Consider the following 19946-nt stretch of genomic DNA (forward strand, 5'->3'; position numbering starts at 1 on the left):
GGTGATTGAGATCTGCGTTTGGGGGCCCTGTTGGTTTGCTATGCAGAGAGCTGCCATCTGCTTAGATGATCTTCCAAAGACACAATTGACAGTTTGCCTTCTGTGACTTGAGGTAGAGGCTGGGGCGGGGCTGGGGAGAACCTGAAAGAGGAGGAGACCTAGTGATTTGTTTAAGGAGTCAAAAATTGGGGCTTAGATGGCTTTCAAAAAAGAAATGGAAAAACCCACGCCGTTCTGCAAAACAGAGGGGTTATGCCAGGGGTCAGTTTTTATACGTTTGGTTTTGTGTGTTAAATGTTCAAGCATGTCTTACCTTCCCGCTTGGCTTTCTTATCTCAGGAAGATCCAGATGGAGTAAAACAGAAATAGAAATGGTCTTCTTCCAAGGACCTCTTTGGCTAACTTTCACAGAGCCCTTTTAATAGCTCTTTCTCTGGGGAGAAAGGTCCTGACCAGTTGCCAGGCTTCCTCCCAGCCCATCTGGGAGTCCTCCTGAGCTCTGCCTCTGCCTGCCTCCTCTCTGCCTCACCTGGCCCTCTTCTATGCACTTAGCATCAGCATCATCATCATTCTAACTAACATTTCTATCTATAGTGCCTACTATGTGCTAGGCGCTACACTAAGTGCTTTACAAATATTGTCTATTTCAATCCTCACAACGACCCTGGGAGGAAGGTACTCTTATTATCCCCATTTTACATTTGAGGAAATTGAGCCAGATAGAGGTGAAGTGATTTGTCCAAGGTCACACAGCTAGTAGGTGTCTATGGCCAGATTTGAACTCAGATTTTCTTGATTACATGGGGCAGTTAGGTGGTGCCGTGGATAAGGCACCCAATCTAGAGTGAGGAGGATCTGTGCTCAAATCTGGCCTCACTTACTAGTTGTGATCCTGAGTGAGTCATTTAACCCTTTTGCCTCAGTTTCCTCATCTATAAAATGAGCTGGATAAGAAAATGCCAAACCACTCCAGTATCTCTGCCAAGAAAACCCCAAATGGGGTCACAGAGAGTTGGACATGATTGAAAATAATTAAACAACAACGATAAAGATATTTATATGTATGCATACATGTGCACATGTGCCCATACACATATGCACACACATGAATACACACATGAATTCACATACACACAGGCATATAAACAACATACAATCCATGCACAACATACATATAATACAATGCATACCTATATACCCGTGCATACTTACACACACATGCAGACACATGTGCATACACATAGATATAACATGCACAGTTATGTAATGTATGCACATGCATACATGCACACAAACAACACACACATATGCATACACACACATACATATGCATGCATACGAAGAGAGAGAAGATTTCCCTAGCTCATAACAACCTGTTGAAGGACGTTGTGTGAATGTCTTTTGGGGAGATTTCTTGTGCAAGAAGCCCTGAATCTGGAACCGCAGAACCCGGGTTTGATTTTTAACTCAGGCAAGGCACTGACCCAAGCGCTTACCCTCCTGAGCCTCAGTTTCCTCATCTGTAAAATGAGAGGGTTGGACCAGACAGTCCCGTCTACCTTTATATCTGTGACTACGGTCTTTCCTTGCCTTTGAAGAGGCAGTCAGACGTAGGTAAATGGAGAACCAGCCTTGGAGCCCGTGGAGGCAGGAAGGTCCATGGTCATAGCGATAGAGCCAGGTTTGGGGATTAAATCTCCAGTTACTGGTTCTTTCTCCACGCTGCCCTGCCAAGGACCCACTGGCAAGGTTTGCTTTGGGGGAATGTTGGGGCAGAAGAACTCCTCAGAAGAGTGAGTGACCTCCAACTGCTGACTCCTCACTGCCCCTAAACCTAGCCTGGAGCCCTGATGCCTTTGTCTCTGTTTTCACTAACGATAGACCTTGTTTTAGCCTAGAAAAGTTTCTCACTCTTGAACACCCCTGCCTTGTAAGAAATAAGGCCCTGAGCCCAAAGAGAGACAGACAGCTGGTCCTCGCCTAAGCTGCTCCATGCCTACAGTTGTTATCTGGCCCAAATATTTTTCTTGGCCCCTGGTTAGGGATGGGGGGTCACTAGCCTTCTTGGGAGGAAGTTTTAACTGGTCTGTGAGAAACTCTGCTTTTGTGGGCTGGGGTGACGTTTCCAACTGTGAAGGGAGTGATTCCAGTGGGTTGGTGGGTATGAGCAATGTTTTCATAGGATTCCAAGGTCTCAAGCTGGAAGGGACCTTGGAGACCATCCACCGTGACCCCCTCCTCCGTAGAGCCAGCAACCAAAGTGAGACACGAGAGGGTCCGTACAAGCTTATGTGGATAGCAAGTGATAGAAAAGAGCCTTAGATCTGGGTCTTCTGAATCCTGGTCCAATATTCTTTCCACTAGGTCAGTCAGTCAATAAATATTTATAAGACCTACTATGTGCTGGGCACTGTGCTAAGTTCTGGAATACAAAAAAAAGCAAAAGACAATTCCTGCTCTCAGGAGCTTACAATTGAATGGGGAAGATGACACGGAAACAAATCCACACAAGCAAGCTAAGCACGGGAGAAATGGGAAACAATTAACAGAAGGAAGGCTTCCTGTAGGAGGTGGGATTTGAGCTGGGACTTGAAGGAAGCCAGGGAGGTCGGTAGTTGGAGTGGAGAAAAGGCAGTGAGTCAGGTGTGGGAGACAGCCAGAGAAAATGGCAGGGGTCGAGAGATGAGCATCTCGATCAGGACTGCCAGGAGACCGGTGTCACTGGCCTGGAGTACGTGTAGGGGAGTGTAAGAAGACTGGAAAGGTAGGAGGGGCTAGGTTATGGAGGGCCTAGAATGCCAAGCAGAGGATTTTATATTTGCTCCTGGAGGCGATAGGGAGCCATTGAAGCTTTGAGTAGGGGGTGACATGGTCAGACCTGGGCTGGAGGAAAATCACTTTAGTAGCTGAATGGAGGATGGACTGGAGTGGGGAGGCTTGAGGCAGGCAGACCCCTAGCAGCTACTACAATAGTCCAGGTGGGGAGTGATGAGGGTCTGCACCAAGGTAGGGGCGGTGTCAGAGGAGAGGAAGGGATGCATTTGAGAGATGTTGAAAGGGTAAAATCGGCTAGCCTTGGCAACAACTTGGATATGAGAGGTGAGGGATGGCCCAGGATGACTCTTTGGTTATGAGTCTCAAGGACTCAGGATGGTGTTGCCCTCAATAATAATAGGAAAGACAGGAGTGTGGAGGGTTTAGGGGAAGAGATCAAGGGTTCAGTTTTGGACATACTGAGTTTAAGCCATCTACTGGTCATGCAGTTTGAGATTGCTAAGAGACAGCTGGAGATGTGGGATGGTGGTCAGGAAAGAAATTGGAGCAAGATAGGTAGCTGTGAGAATCTTCAGCATAGAGCTGGTCATTAAATTCATGGAAGTGAAATAGTATAGAAGAGCAGAGGGCCCAGGACAGAGCCCTAGGGGACATCTACAGTTAGAGGGAATGATGTGGAAGAGAAGATTGGAAAGAGCAGTCTGGTGGGTGGGAAGAGAACCAGGAGAGAGGGCTGCCCTGAAAACCTGTAGAGAAGAGAGTACTGGGAGAAGAGGGAGGCCAAGGCTGCAGAGAGGTCAAGGAGAATGAGAAAAGGCCGTTGGATTTGGCAACGAAAAATCACTGATAACTGGAGAGAGCAGCTTAGGCGGAAGGAGGAGGAAGCTGAATTGTAAGGTCAGTCAGTCAGTCAATAAACATTTATTGAGTGCCTACTATGTGCCAGCCACTGTACTAACCATTGATTATTGTTCAGTCATTCAGCTGTGTCTGACTCTTTGCCACTCTGTGAACCACACCATCCATAGGATTTTCTTAGTCAAGATACTGGAGTGGTTTACCATTTCCTTCTCCAAACCACTGGTTATACTGACTCTCTCTACATACACAGTTTTGTACCATCTAACCTTCCACTGTGGTCCTACACTAATGCCTCACTGTGATGGACGCAGCCGCGGCCAGGCATGCCAGGGGGAGGCGTGGGCCTCCCAGGGCAGAACGGGCTTGGGCCAGAGAGAGCTGATCAGAACCTGAAAGGCCAGCCAGTCAATGCCTTCACGTTTCAGAGGAGGAAACTGAGGCCCATTAAAGGGCAGTGTCATTTCCCCACCTGGCATAGGCAATAAGTAAGTGCCCCAAACCTTCATCTGCCAGCTTAACCAACCCAGGGCTGAAACCAAGCATGTTTACCTGTGGAAGGAAAGGCCATGGGGAGACTGCATGACAGTTTCCTGGATTTAGGGAGAAATGCTATGAGTTACAGGGAGCAGGTGTTCTCCATTTATTACAGCCCAGTTTGACTTAGGAGTGTAGATTTAGAGATGGAAGGAGCCTTAGAACAGGGATTCTTAACCTTTTGTGTGTCCTCGATCCCCTGGGCATCTGTGGAAGCCTAGAGACCCCTTCTCATAATACTGTTTTTATTATTTTATCGTGTTATACATTCTAACATTATTATTTTACTTAAAACACAAGATGACAAAGGAAAACAATTTTATTGAAATGTAGTTATCAAAAAAATTTTAAAACAAGTTTACAAGACTATAGGTGAAGTGCCCCCCCCCGCCCGGCTTTGAGGTCAGCCCCTTCTTTTTATACTGAATAAGATACTCTAAGGTTGGCAAAGCAATTATCTAATTTGATCCTTACAACAACCCTGGGTGATGGGTGCTATTATTATCCCCATTTCACAGATGAGGAAACTGAGGTAGAGGTTGTGATTTGCCCAGGGTCACATAGTTAGTGAGTGTCTGAGGCCACAATGTATAATTCGTCTTGTAACTTGTATTGTATTCATTGTGTGCAGGGCCAGTGGGCAGCATGTGTGAGAAAGCAATATTGCCGCAGCCTTGCCTTGATTTGCCTCATTTGATAGAGGGTGGGGGTGGGGAAGAACAGACACAAATAAAATTGCATAAAAGTAGTGTCCCATCACCAAAGCTGGGGAGTGTGGGGGAAGAGCACAGAATATGGGATCAAAGGTGCTGAGTTCAAATCTGTTCTTGATCACTTCCAAGCAGTGTGACTCTGGGTAAGTCACTGGGAAATCAGGGCTTTGGCCCAAATGACCCAATGTACTTTCTACTTCTAAATCAAAGTCTCTGTTATAAACCTCTCATGAGGGGCTAGGTGAGATGGGCTGTTTCCATGGGCCACAGAAGCTGCTCCCCAGCCTGGAGATGTTGGGTTGACGTCAGGCCCCCCAGCAGAGCCCCCAGCCCTCATCCTGCACGTGCAGCGTCTGGAGGGTGCCTGCCACACCCCTCCGTGAGATGAGATCTACTGGAAGGCCAGTGCGTTTGGGCCCACACTGAAACTCCCCAGCTGACCTGTAGGGCAAATTCCCATCAGCTGGAATGCCATGAACATGATCTCAAGCTAGCATTTTTCTACAAAGATACCAGGAAATGGAACAGTAAAAACACCCCCCAAACAAACAAAACCCGGAGTGAACCCTGAGTGCTGGAAATTCCCTGCAGCTCTAGGGGGTGGAGGAAAGCGCCCTGGGCTAAGAGTCAGAGAGCCTGGGTTTGAGGCCCAGCATTGGCACTTCCTGGCCAAGTAATCCCGGGCAAGCCCTTTCAGCTCTCTGACCCTCAGTTTCCCCATTTGTAAAATGGGGCTAGCAAGCATACTCACCTAAGAGTTGTTGTGAGGATAAAAGGAGGTGATGTATGTAAAGTGATTTGCAAACTTTAAAGCCTGCTGTTTTAAGGCCCTTCCCAGCTCTGACCTTCCCTGTTCTAAGAAAGGAAGAGGTAATGGAAAAGTGAGAGAGAGAGAGAGAAGGAAAGAAAGAAAGAAAGAAGGAACGAAGGAAGGAAGGAAAGGAGGGGAAAGAGAAAGAAGGAAAGAAAGGAGGGAAAAGAGAAAGGAAGAACGAAAGAAGGGAAGGAAGGAGGGAAGAAAGAAAGAAGCAAGGAAGGAAGGAAAGAAAGAAAGGAGGAAAAAGAGAAAGAAAGAAGGAAAGAAAGGAGGGAAAAGAAAAAGAAAGAAAGGAAGAAAGAAAGAAGGGAAGGAAGGAGGGAAGAAAGAAGCAAGGAAGGAAGGAAAGAAAGGAGGAAAAAGAGAAAAAAAGAAGGAAAGAAAGGAGGGAAAAGAGAAAGAAGAAAAAGGAGGGAAAAGAGAAAGAAAAGAGGAAAGAAAGAAAGGAAGGAAGAAAAAAGGGAAAGAAAGAGGGAAGAAAGAAAAGAGAGAAAATAGAAAAAAGAAAGGAGGGAAGAAAGAGAGAAAGAAAGAAAAAAGAAAGAAAGAAGGAAAGAAAAGCCAGCAAGCCAGCCAGGTTTCTCTTGGCATTGCTGGGTGGGGTAGCTCCAGCCTTCCCTCTCTCTCTTTCCATTTTGATGATCTGTTCCCTCCTTTCCCTCATTCCCCAGCCCTGCTGACCTCTTAGGCAGAGAAGGGCTTTTGAGGAGGAGGCTGGTGCTGTTGGTCTGGTTGGGAGGATAGGCCAGCCGGGTGTAATTGCTGTGAGTTCACGCACCAGAACAGGGTGGCAAGGATTCAGACATCGAGGCAGGCTCCGAGAGCCCCCGGTCCCGCCTAAGAGCTCCATGTTAATCACCTGTCTGGATTGCCAAGAATGCTCGATGGGCTGATGATGCCAGGGGAGGGGGAAGCAGGGACAGGAACATTACAGGTTTTGCCCAATGTGCTATAATCCCTCGCTGGTTTAAAGGCACCTCTGGGTGGCTTGATCCCAGACACCATGACGAGCTCCTTTCTTTCCAGACTGGGTGCCGAGGGCACCCGGGGAAGGCGGTGGGGCCTTCTCTGCACCTTCATCTGTGTCCTTGATGCCTGACTTCTCCAGGCTGGCTTGGCCCTGCTGGCTGCTGGGGCCTTCTCAGATTACTACAAACATTTCTCCAAAGACCCTTGTCTTGGGCTAAGTGCCTGGTCTTGTGTCATGGAGAGCACTCAGCATTTGGGATAAAGAGACCTGAATTGAAATCTTGACTTGGCTACTATGCCAATGGTGTGACCTTGAGCAAGTGATTATACCTTTGTGAGCATTAGTTTTCTCATCTGTAAAATGGGCCCGGTGATCCCCGTAGGCTCCACCTCACTGGGTTGTTGTGGGGCTCTAGGGAGAATGTATACAAAGCACTTTGTGGGCTATGAAAGACGCTCTTGGGCTTGCTCTAGGCATTGCTTCAATGATTGGGAGTTTCAGGAATGAATTATTGGAAAATGGGAATTTGTTGTTGTTCAGTCTTTTCAGTTGTACCTGACTTTTCATGACCCCATTTGGGGTTTTCTTGGCAAAGATACTGGAGTGGTTTGCCATTTCCTTCTCCAGCTCATTTTACAGATGAGGAAACTGAGGCAAACAGGGTGAAGTGACATGCCCAGGGTCACACAGGTAGTAAACATCTGAGGCCAGATTTGAACTCAGGAAGATGAGTCTTCCTGACTCTAGGCCTGGCGCTCTATGCACTATGGAATGTTGCCATGCCCCGGCAATAGAAGCATTGAGCCTGGGGAATGGAGTGGCCCTTTGGCCCCCCAGCTGCTGCCTCACCAGGACAGAAAGATGGTGGCATTGTGAATTAAATAAGAGTGCTCTGGTTCCCAGATATGACAGCCTTCCTCAGAATGGCAGGGAAAGAAACTCTTTCTCCTCAGGAATTCGATCCCCTCTTCTCCAGCAGAGATGTTTCCCTTAAACACACACATGTGAAGAGGTAACCTGGACCTCATCCAGGTCAGATTAGGCCGAGGGAGCCAGGCTGACGGTATGCGTCTGTCATCAGGCAGGTGTGAGGGGGCAGGGGACGCAGGCTTGCCTGGCTTTGGAAAGGCAGGATTTGCCGACATGTTGGATGGCTGTCTCCTCGATGTCTAGGAGGATGGGAGGGCAACCCGTTGGTTCTCCCCACCCCACCTGGGGAAAACGCCATCTCTCGATGCGTGGAGCCGCCAGACTGAGAACTCTGGGACTGAAGCTTCCTCTCTGGGGCCGTGGGCAGCTTCGGGGGGCTGATGCATGCTTTCTTCAAGCCTGCCCCCACCCCCGATTCCCAGAGAACTCATCCCGGGGCTTGGAGATCCTTCCCACGTTCCACATCCAGACCTGGCGCCTTTGGTCTTGGTTTACTGGCAGAATCCGCTTGCTCTCTCATTGAGGCAGAAATGTCATCCAGAGGTTGCCGTCTCCTAACCCCTGCCCAGAATATACCCAGCAGGGGTGAGAAACAAAGCTAGAATTGCCGCTCGGCACGTAGTAGGCACTTCATAAATGCCTGTTGCCTTGCCTCCATGGATGGTTGCTATTTCCTAAGACGCAAACGAGCTCAGGCCGATTCAAGAACAATCTGTTCTAGGAGGTAGAAGACGATGAGATCATAGGATTTGGAGGGAGGAGAAACCTCAGGGAGACAGCTTAAGAGTCTGGTTTCCTCATTTAACAGATGTGGAAAATGGCGCCCTGTGACGGGAAGAGATTGGTCCTCTGCCACCCAGCTTGTCAATAAAAAGAGTAGAATTTGAACCCAGCTCTCCCAACTTCAAGCCTGTCCACCCCTTCCCTGGGGCTCCCAGGGAGAATTGTTATTTCTCCCTCAGAAATCTCACAGGAATTGATCTGAACCTGTCTTTTGTCCCTACTGCATTTTATATGATAGTATTTGGTTTCTATGCTGTGTCCTTAGGAAGCTATGACTTGATTATAACCCCCCTGGGGACAGTGGGATTTCTATCTCCCCTCTCCTCCCCTCTTTCCCCCTAATCGATCCTCCAAACCCTCGCCAGAATAATCTTCCTTGATTACTCCTCTGCTGCAACGCCTTCAATAGCTCTCTATTGACGAGAATAAGAAACATCTCATCTGGACTTCTAAAGCCTTTCCCAGCCTGGTTCTGTTCTCCATTTCCAGACGTATTTCCATTGCTCCTCTCCAGGCTTCTGACTTTCTATCCCAACTGGACCAACAGCTCTTTCCTGAAGTTGGCCTGTCATCTCCTGTCTCCATGCATTTCCATATGCCCTTTCCCTGCCTGGTGTGCCCTTCCTTCTTCTCTTTGCCTCTCAGAACCTTATCTCCCTTTCAGACCCCAGCTCAGGTGCCCCCTGCCCCACAGAGCCTTCTCTGATTCCCCCAGCTCATGGTTCTATCTCCTTCCTCAGCTTGGCTCATATTGACATGTCAGTGTGCATTTAGATTTCCTCAGTGGAGTGGAAGCTTTTTGTGGGCAGGGGATATTCTTTCTTTCTTTCTTTCTTTCTTTCTTTCTTTCTTTCTTTCTTTCTTTCTTTCTTTCTTTCTTTCTTTCTTTCTTTCTTTCTTTCTTTCTTTCTTTCTTTCTTTCTCTTTCTTCCTTCCTTCATTCCTTTCTATTTTTTCTTCTTTCTTTTTTCTTTCTTTCCTCAATTGCCAGAGCCCAACCTTTAGTATGCACTTAGTAGACATTTGTTGGATTAAATTTACACTGTTGACTCTCTCAGCATCAACATGTTGTAATGGAGAATGATGTATTTAGACTTAGAAAGTCTGGGTTTGAATCCTCCCTTTGTCATTTACTAGCCACGTGGCCTTGGACGAGTCATATCCCCTGCCTAAGTCTTGTTGTCTTCATCCGTCTCATGCACTCCGCAAACATTTATTAAGGGCTTACAACGGGCCAGGCACTGTGCTGGCATACAAAGACAAAAGTGAAAATGACAAACGGGAGGAGATCCCCAGAGGGGAGAGGGTTGGTGTGGGCAGAGGGATGCACAGATTGGTAAATGAAGGGGTTGAAGTTGGCCCCTTCCAACTGGCAAGATTGTGACCCTGCAATACTGAGATGTGCGGAGGCCCCCTGTGGGCACACACATACCCAGGGATGCTTGGGATTCCGAGAGGACTGTGCCTGTGACCGGTTCCAATCAGCTCTCGGGGAAGTCTGGTTTACCACATCCAAAAAGGGCCTTCACCGCCAGAAGGCACAACCACTTGGATCAATCTTCATGTCATGACCTACTTACAGACGTTTAATTTTAAGGAAAGAATTTGGGGAAATTATATGGTCCATAGCCCAGATCCTGGTGAGGAGTGCATGCGTATTTTTCAAATGTACATATAGCTGTTTTTTTTTCTCAGTGTGTGCCCCAATGGAGCATATGCTTCACCAGCCTCTCTTGTTTAGGCGTGACTTGTAGCTGGAGTGCCCACAAGAGAGAAAGGTCTTTATTAGTCTTTGCCCCCTCTTCTGGCAGTGCTAATATCTCATGTTGCCTGGAGAAGGAGGACTCCCCCATCGGGAGTCTAGCCTGGGACCCTGCCACCGGGTGGTATGGCAGATAGAGTTCTGGGCTTTGTGTCAGAAGAAATGAATTCTAATCCTGATTGGATACTTACTGGCTGTGTGACCTTGGGCTAACCCGAACCCATAGTGTCGTAGAAGGTGGTGGGCTTGGATTCAAGAGAGACCTGGACTGAATTCCTAACAGGGAGCTCCATCCCAAAGTAGAATGGTCAGCTTTGGAAGAGATGGCTTCCCCCTCCTTGGGGGTCTTCAGGAAGAGTCTGGATGACCACTTGTTGGGGGTGTTAGAATAGGGATTCATTCCACATATAGATTAGACCAGATGTCCACTGAGGTCCCTTGGTGTTGTTCAGTCATTTCAGTTGTGTCTGACTCTCTGTGACCCCATTTGGGGTTTTCTTGGCAGAGATGCTGGAGTGGTTTGTCATTTCCTTCTCCAACTCATTTTACAAACGAGGAAACTGAGGCAAGCAAGGTTAAGTGACTTGCCCAGGGCCACACAGTTAGTAAGTGTCTAAGTGTCTTCCAACTCTACAATTCTCTGTCTTTGATTTTGTGACTTACTAGCTTTTGGGGCATGGAATAATCATGAAATACCTTTGAATCTCAGTATTCTCACCTACAAAAAGCTCTAGCCAGGTTAGATCATTGCGCTGAATCTAATATTACAAAGTTTGTAGCACGAGAAAGAGAAAGCAGAGAACACCTGAATCAAAAGTCTCGTCTCTGAAGTTTCTGACCCATGTGATCTGTGTAAGATCACATTAACTTCCTGGGCTTATCCGTATGCTCATCTATGACATGAGAGGCTTGGACTAGATGGTCTCATAAGCCTCCCCTGGGACCTTCAAGCCCCTTCCAGGTACAGAGCTGTGATCTTTACTCTGACAAAGGTAAAGTTTTACGTTTGAGTTCTTAACCTCGCAGATACAAGATGAGGGAAATACTGTTAGACAGCAGTTTGTCTCAGGAGAATCTGGACATTGTGGCAGACTGCAAGCTCAGTGGGACCCGACAGCTCGGCGAGCTGGCGATGGTGACATCTGTCTGTCCTTTGCCCCGTGTGATGTATTACATTTAGTTCTGGGCACCACATTTTAGGAAGGACATTCATAAGCTCAGAAGGCTGAGAGAAGGGTGACTACAGAGTGGTGAAGGACCTTCAGCCCATGCTGTGTGAGGATCAGGCAAAGCAGGCGGGGATGTGGCCCCAAAGGGCAGAACCGGGAGGAAAGATGCGAAGAGATGAATCTGGGGCCAATGGAAGGAAGTGCTTCCTAATGATGAGAGCTGTCCCCAAGTGGTGTGGACACCTCCTCTTCATTGGACCTCTGCAGCATTGGCTGGCTGACCACTTGCTGGGGGCGGAAAAACAGACTCTGGAATGGCTTACATGAGATAGCCTTCACCTAAACATTTGGTGGTTCTTCTTATTCTGGGGTAGAAAGGGTAGAAATCGGTGAGGGCTTCATGGGTTTTGAAAAATGGTTAGCGTTTTCAGTAGGCAGAAATTCACCTCAATTCAATTTGATTCAATAAACATTAATTAATTAACTAAAAGCACCTTACATGTAGGTTCTAGGGATACAATCATAAATGAAGCATTCTCTGCCCTCACAGAGCTCATATTGTAATGGGAGATAAGATATGTATACAGATGAGCTACATGAAATAAGCCATGTAATGGTATATTCAAAGTCATGCAACATAAAATTCAAGAGGGAAGTGCTCCAACCCCTGGAGGGATCAGGAAAGGCCCAGGGTGAGAGGTAGTGCCTGAGCTCTGACTAGAGGAAGTCAGGGCCTCTATTAGCAGAGGTGAGGACCGAGCATTGGGGTGAAGCCGTCAGAGAAGATACCTACATTTTAATTTTCACCTGAGAAGGTCAGTGGCTGTACTTTAAGGATAGTTACGAACTTAAGAGGGCAGCTATGTGGCCAGTGGATAGAGTGCAGGGCCTAGAGTCAGGGAGACGCCTTTTCCTGAGTTCAAATCCAGCCTTAGACGCTTAGTAGCTGTGTGACCCTGGGAAAGTCACTGAACCCTATTTGCCTCAGTTTCCTCATCTGGAAAATGAGCTGGAGAAGGAATTGGCCAAGCACTCCAGTATCTTTACAAAAAACCAAAAACCAAATCAAATGGGGTCACAAAGAGTCAGACACAGTTGAAAAATGAGTAAACAACAAGTACTGACTTAAAACATGTTGCCAGGTTAGAGTTAAACCCTTCAAACCCCCAGTGGAGAGAAAAGAAAACAAAATGTAACACAGCCCATTCATCCCTGTGGTCAGAAACTGATGGAGCTCGAGGGTCAGTTAATCCGGGCCATATTCAATGACTATTTATAGGAAGTATGTTTTGGATTTCCAAGGAAGTGAAAACGTCTGGCCTGACTCCAGTTTATGGGAACTGAGTAGACTGGCCAGTTAAAAGGCTTTAGAAAAAGCACTATCAGGCTTTATCCCCCAGTTCACACAATCTGTCAGAAGTAGAGATGATCCCCAAACCGCCAGGCCACTGCGGAGCCTTCAGGAAGACAGATGGAGTGTTGCCTTTCCTTTCTTCGATGCCAGACCATTAGTCAGGTGGGAGACGGGCAATGTGAGCTGTCCGTCTCCTTCCCCGTCTCCTCCTGAGACGAAGAGCCCTCTGTCTGAAGAAGCAGTTGGTTACTTGACTCGTTCAGAAGGCTGCTTTGATCTCAGAAAAGGTGATCTCAGTTTATCTAGCCTCTACTTTGAAGCTGTCAGGATAGACTTTTTTAATCTTCAGAGGGGAAGAAGAAAGATGCCCCAAAGCTTCAGCTATTGACACCCCTAGCTCCAGTTTAATGGGCCCCAGGCTCTCCCTACAATCCATGAGTCGTGGCATCCTCTTTAAGAGGGGCCTTAGAAAGCTCCACCTCCCACGCAATGTAGGAACATAAGCTCCTTGAGGACAGGGGCCCTTTGTTGTTATATTCCCCAGTATCTGTCACAGTGCGTGGCACATAGTAGGTCCTCAGTAAGTTCCTGTTGAGTTGAAATTGAATTCAAGAATGTCTTTTCTACAGCTTCCCTGACACTTGTCTAGCCAAGCTCTGATTAGCGTCCGTGCCTTGGGTTTTCCATTTTTGTAGCCCATTGACCACGGCCAGTGATGGGCTTGGGTGGGATGGAGAGAGCTAGTAGTAGATGGAGCTCAGGTTACATTGGTGAGTTTACTTCACTTTTTTTAGTATTCTACAACGTGGTGTAGGATTGAAGAGACGTCTTGGGACCAGGAAGGCTTAGGGTCCACCCTCTGACTCATACTGGCTCTGTGACCCTGGGCAAATATGGCGACCTTTCAGTGCTCTGCCTCTCCTGGCACCCTCTACTGCCCCCCCAGGCGAATGGGTTAGCCACCACGAGCCAGAGGTGCCGTGCTTTCTTCTGACCTCGGCCTGTAAGGCCATGGGCTCACACAGGTGCTTCCTCATTTGTCCCTTAAAAGAAATCCTCCCCCTTGGCCCTGGTGGCAATAAAAGACTTTGTTGCTTCCTCTTCTATCCATATATCAGTCAATCAACAAACATTCGCTAAGTACCTACTTTTTACCAGGCACTGTGTGAGGGTCTCCAGGAGCTCAAAGCCTAGCTAAAGGAAACAGTACATGCACATGTGTACACGCACACACATATACAATGCATACACACATGCATATATAGTATATATCATACTATCATATATGCATATACCAACCACATAACATAATATGCATGCATTGTATAATATATACATATGTATGCATGTTATATTATACATGTATGTGTAGACATCTAAGATATAAAATACATGTATTTGATATATTAGATAATATAATGTATATACACAGAAATATATTATATAATATAGGTATATACACATCTACACATTATATATATAAATTATATTCACATTGTATAATATACATATTCTATCATGTATAACATTACATATCATAATGTTATATATTATGTATATTACATATAATGTAATGCATGTAAACATACATGGATATATGATATACATGTACATGTATGTTGTATATCATGCATAATATATAATGCATTCTAATATATTGTATACACATTATATATCATATGACATACAATTATTCTGTATATATCATATACTATACCATAATAATATGAAACAAACATTATGTAACATGTTTATTATATAATATAGTGGATATAGAAATATAAATTATAAATATAAATATATTTGTGTATGTATATACATATATACACATGTGTTGTAGGTGTGTATACGTATATATGTTTTGGGGGTCTATCAATTCACTGGTAACTTGTGGGGGGAGGTCCCCAGACTGGAAGGCCCAGGGTAAAGTGTGCTAGCCCCGAGTTCCAAACCTACCTTTGTCCTCACTAGCTGTGAGACCATGCATGGGCAAATCATTCAGCTTGAGAAACTTTACTTCCCAATCTGTAAAATGGGGCTTGCTGTGTTTACCTACAGGATTGTCTAGGATCTCCAGGGACATAGGAAATATAAAGGCCTCTTCGAAAAACTCTGGGGGCGGGGGAAGTAACAGCTCTTGGCTCTGGGCGCACAGTGGAAGGATGCCTCTGAGGGCTGGGGGCGAGGTTTACTCCAGTGCCCTCACAGATTGCACTGTCTGGAGAGCGGACAGGGCTTGGGCAGGGCTTAGGCAGGGTTCAGTTACTGTGCCACCCACGGAGAAACACCAGGAAAGCCTTAAGTTTTTGGCCAAAGAGGAAAGAGCTGCAGAGGTCCAGCTCTGTTAAAAACAGCCTGTCCACCCCACGTCCTGCTACACGCCTTCCTCCTATGGGAGCCAAGCTTCTTCCACCAGGCAGGTGCCGGTGGGAGAGGGGCCATTGCCATGGTCCTTCCCTTGCCTCTCCTGCCCCTTTTGTTCCTGGCTCAGAAGTTTGTCAATAAACGTGAGTGTCTGCAGCAGTCCTATCAGAGTAATCAGAATCACCATCTTGGCATGGCCCTGCAGCCTCCTCACCCATTACCTGGGCCTCCAGCCTCCATCATGCGCTGACTGTTTGGGAATGGTCCCAGAAGGACATTTGACTCGTCCCGGGGGGGAGTCAGCAAGGCTGAGCAGGTGGAGTCAGGAAGACTTCCGTTGTTCAAACCTTGCTTCTAAAACTTAGTGATTAACATATTTCTTACCTCCTCAGTAGGTGGAGAAGGGGGTGGTGGGAGGGGGAGAATTTGAACTTAAAAATGTAAAAAAAATTAAAAATATAAAAAGTTAGTAATTAAAATGGGACGTGACAGGAAGAATGAGGAAATAGGAAACTAATAATAGCAGTCAGCATTTATATACAGCTTTAGGTTTGCAAAACACTTTACGTACATCATCTTATTTTCATTCTCAGAACAGCCCTGTGAGGTAGACACTATTATAATCCCCATTTTACAGAGAAGGAAACTGAGGTTCAGTGAGAGTAAGTGACTTGATCAGCGTCTGAGGTAAAATTTGCAGTCAAATCTTCCTGACTCTATACCCTGCACTCTCTATCCCCTGCACCACCCAGCTGCCTTTAGGAGATTCTTGTCAAAGGTTGGGAGGGCAGGAGGGAGGCTAGATAGGAAGAAACCTGGGTAGTGTGTGCAATGGAAAGAACCGGTGTTTTGGAGTCAAGGGATCTAAATTGGATTTCTAGCAGAGATCAGAAGCAGTGGGGGTGATGGGAAGGTAGGCTGGAGAGCAGCTAGAAGGCTGATAATGAACGTCAGATTTATCCTTGGCCAACCGTCAACAAACATTTCTTGAGCACCATGTGCCCAAATTGTTGTTCTGCCCAAAGCTGGCCTTGGCCATGTCCCCCTTGGTGGCAGCGTGATGTTCCTTGCTTCAGAGTATCTTTGTACCCTGGCACTGTGCCAAGCCCTGGAGATACAAAGGAAGGCAACAACTGGCCTTGCCCTCAGGGAGCTTCTATCTAAAGGAGGAGACAACATAGAAACACCCGTGCAGAAACAAGCTGTGGACTGAATCCTTTGGAACTAAGCTAAGAGGGAGGGCACTAACATTAAAAAGGAATGGAAGAAGAAGGGATTTTAGAAGACCAGGAAAGGCAAAGAATGGAGGGGATGGGTGTGGTCCATAAAATACTGGGCTTGGAGGGAGACCAGAGTTCAAATCCTTCTTTAGGCATTTACTAGCTGTGTGACCTCGGGCAAGTCACTATTTTCTCGTTTGTACAATGAAGAGGCTACCCTCAGCAGCTTCTCAGGTCCCTTCCAACTCTATATTAGAGCAGTGGTTGAAAGGGACTGGGGGTGTTAAGAGTGGTAAGAGAAGAGAACGCTTCGGGGGAGATGATAACCTACTTGAAGCCTGTGTTGGGCTTTTGTGTGGAATAAGCCATAGTCTCAGCCTAATTGCATCCTGGGAGCAGAACTTAGGTGAGCCGGTGACAAAACCTCCCCAAGAAGGGGCTGTCCAGAAATAGACGGGTCATCTATGAGTTAGTGAGTTTCCTGTCACTGGAAGTATTCAAGCAGAAACTGGACGACCCCTCGTTGGGTTCATTGTCAAGGGGATTCTTCCTTGGGCATGTTGGCCAGATGGCCACAGAGGTGTCTTCCAGCTCTGACATTCTCTGACTCTCTTACTCACAGAGATAGAATGAATGTGGATGAGATACGCAGGCAGGCTGAAGTGTTCACTACACTCCGGGCACTACGCTCGATGTACTCTCTGTATGCGTAGACAGTACCAGCTCAGCTGAAATGGGTGACTTAGTCTGACCACACATACATGTAGAGAGCCTGAGATGGAATGGACGGGAAGACATTAGAGGAAGGTTTAAGTTGTGGCTGGTTGGTCCAATCTATGGAGAACTTGCCCGAGAGTGGGCGAGTATGAGAGATCTAATTTGCCTGATTGAGGAAAGTCGTTCTGGTATTCCTGTAAAATTGCTCAAATCACGAACTCTTCTTTTTCTTTTAAATGTCAAGGCAGAGTGAGATGGAGAAAAGCCCCAAACTTCTTAATGTGAGAGAAGGGGGGAAAATCACTTCATATTGGGACAGGCACCGTACGGTAAAGGAACTGGGGATGTTTAGCCTGGAAATTTTCTTTCTGTCAAGTTTTCCCCTTCCGCCTTCTTTCTTTAAAAGGAGAGGATTATTTCTCCCTTCTTAGATTGCAGGCAGTGTATGTCACCACATCATATACAGCTGGGGAAAGTCTTAGGGGATTGAGGATTGAGCGAGCTGCAGACGGGGCTGTGAGTGGTAAGACAAGATTGCTTAATCTGGACACTAATTTCCTCACTTCCCTCCAGCTCTGATTTGGTTTAGAGAAATATATTTCGAAGTGTCTGTTATCACCGTTAAGCAAAAAGAGAAGTAAAAGAAGATGAGCTGAGGGGCCTTTTAATCTCCTCTGGCCATCCTTTGGAGCACCAGTGTGATTTTGCATCATGTCTATAATGACGACAAAATAATGTAGATTGAAAGCTCGGTGTGGGCATTTCTTTTCTGAGATCAGAGAAAGAATTGGCAGCTTTTCAATTAGGGTGTGGCCTTTGGGATGGGGAAGTACACCTTGAGGTTTTCTCCTGTGCTTGAATCATGGCCCTGCTATTGGCGGTAGAGCTGGGGAAGGGAACAAGTATAATGAGGAAGCCCCTGTTGGCACCCTCAAAATTTTTTTGCCTTGGTGCAATGTTCTGGTTGCTCCACCTTAGTTACTTAAATTACTTAGTTGCTTGAATTTTTGTGTGTTGTTCTGAAAAGAGTGATGGGAAAGAAAAAGCACTGGGCTTGCATTCAGGGGGCTGGGTGCAGATTCCCTGCTGGCATATCCCACGGGTCTTCATCGGGGACGTCTAGTCTAACTCATACCTGAACGGGAAACTTCGCTAAACTGTGTCCAACAAGAACTCATCCAGGCTTTGCTCGATGACTGGCAGGGAGCTGGAGCCCCTACCTTTCAGACGCCTGCACTACTTGGGGATCTGTAGGAGGCTTTTTCTGACATCAAACCTAAATCTGCATCTTTTCAGCTTCCAGGTGTCGCTGCCCTCTGGGGCTAATCAGAATTGAGCTAATCCCTCTGTGACATGGCAGTTACTATGATCCTTCCCCGATCCAGTCTTCTTCTCCCCAGGCTAACCATCCCCAGTTCCTTTATGACCGCTCATCAAAGGCTCTCTCATGTCTCTCCCTAAATCTTCCCTTTGCCAGCTAAACATTCCCACTCCTTCAACAGATCTTCATTGGACATGGAACCAATTCCCCTCCCCCCATGATTGCCCTCCTCTGTCGATTATCAATGCCCTTACTGAACTGTGGTGCCCCAATACTCCAAGCATCGTCTGTTCAGTCGTGTCTGACTCTCCGTGACCCCATTTGGGGTTTTCTTAGCAAAGATACTGGAGGGGTTGGCCATTTCCTTCTCCAGCTCATTTTACTGATGAGGAACCTGAGGCAGAAAGGGTGAAGTGACTTGCCCAGAGTCACACAGCTGATAAGTGTTTCAGGCTGGATTTGAACCCAGGAAGATGAGTCTTCCTGGTTTTAAGCCCGGCGCTCTAACCATTGTGCAACCTAGCTGCCATATTGTTTATATAGGACAGAGTATAAAGGGACTCACCTGCTTATTTCTCTCTCGATGCTGTCTGAGGTCACAGATGTTTATTGGTTGCATATCACCCTCATGACTCATAGTGAGCTTATAGTTCACAAAAACCCATCTCTGTGGGCCTCAGTTTCCTCGCCTGTAAAATGTTGAATAGTACCTATCTCGTAGAGCTGTTAGGAGGCTCAAAAACGTCAGCTGCTATGTCAAAATTTTCCATGCAGATAGAAATGTACTTTGTTTTGGGGAAATGGCTAATGTGGGAACTTGTTTGGCTGGACTTTGCAGATATATACTGCAGGCATTATTTTTTCAGGTTTGTCTTTTTATTTGCTCATTGGGGAGATAGTGGGAGGGATGAGTTCATAAAAAAAACAGGCTTGTTAGTTGAAAAAATAAGAACAATAAACTATTTAAAAATTATTTCCCCAATGTGTTTGTTCCCTGATCTGCTTCTGACCTTTCATTCTTCCTTGGGTCACTGGTCTCTCCATGTGGGTTCTCCTTCCACTGATGGTAGCCACACACTCTTCCTGCCTTTCCACCCCATCTCATTCTCACTGACACTTTCTGTAAATCCCTGACAGAACATTTTCCTAATGTGCTGGCGGCCTGCCTTGGTCTCTTTTAATATTTGAAATCCTGCCTCAGTCCTCAATCTGAAATCCCATCTTCTAGAGGAAGCCTTTCCTGATCCCCCTGAATTCTGCTGCCTTCCCTCTGGTGATCATTTTCCATGTATCCTGTAAATAAGTTTGTTGGTTCATATATGTTTGCCTGTTGGCTCTTTAGATTGCAAGCTCCTTGAGGTGCTATTAAAATTCTTTCTTTCTCTCTTTCTTTCTTCCTTTCTTTTTCTTCCTTCCTTCCTTTTCTTTTCTTTTCTTTCTTCCTTTCTTTTTCTTCCTTCCTTCCTTTTCTTTTCTTTTCTTTCTTTCTTTTTCTTTCTTTCTTTCTTTCTTTTTCTTTCTTTCTTTCTTTCTTTCTTTCTTTCTTTCTTTCTTTCTTTCTTTCTTTCTTTCTTTCTTCCTTCTTTCTTTCCTTCCTTCCTTCCTTTCATTTCTTTCTTTCTTTCTTTCTTTCTTTCTTTCTTTCTTTCTTTCTTT

General features: G+C 46.2%; 1 protein-coding gene across 1 annotated transcript in view; it reads left to right on the forward strand.

Annotated features, from left to right (window-relative positions):
- Positions 1 to 19946, forward strand: part of ROR1 (receptor tyrosine kinase like orphan receptor 1) — a 369596-nt gene that overhangs the window by 99669 nt on the left and 249981 nt on the right. The gene's annotated exons all lie outside the window — the stretch shown is intronic.

Source organism: Vombatus ursinus, unplaced genomic scaffold (assembly GCF_900497805.2).
Source record: "Vombatus ursinus unplaced genomic scaffold, bare-nosed wombat genome assembly UNPS02009824.1, whole genome shotgun sequence".
Lineage (NCBI taxonomy): Eukaryota > Metazoa > Chordata > Mammalia > Diprotodontia > Vombatidae > Vombatus > Vombatus ursinus.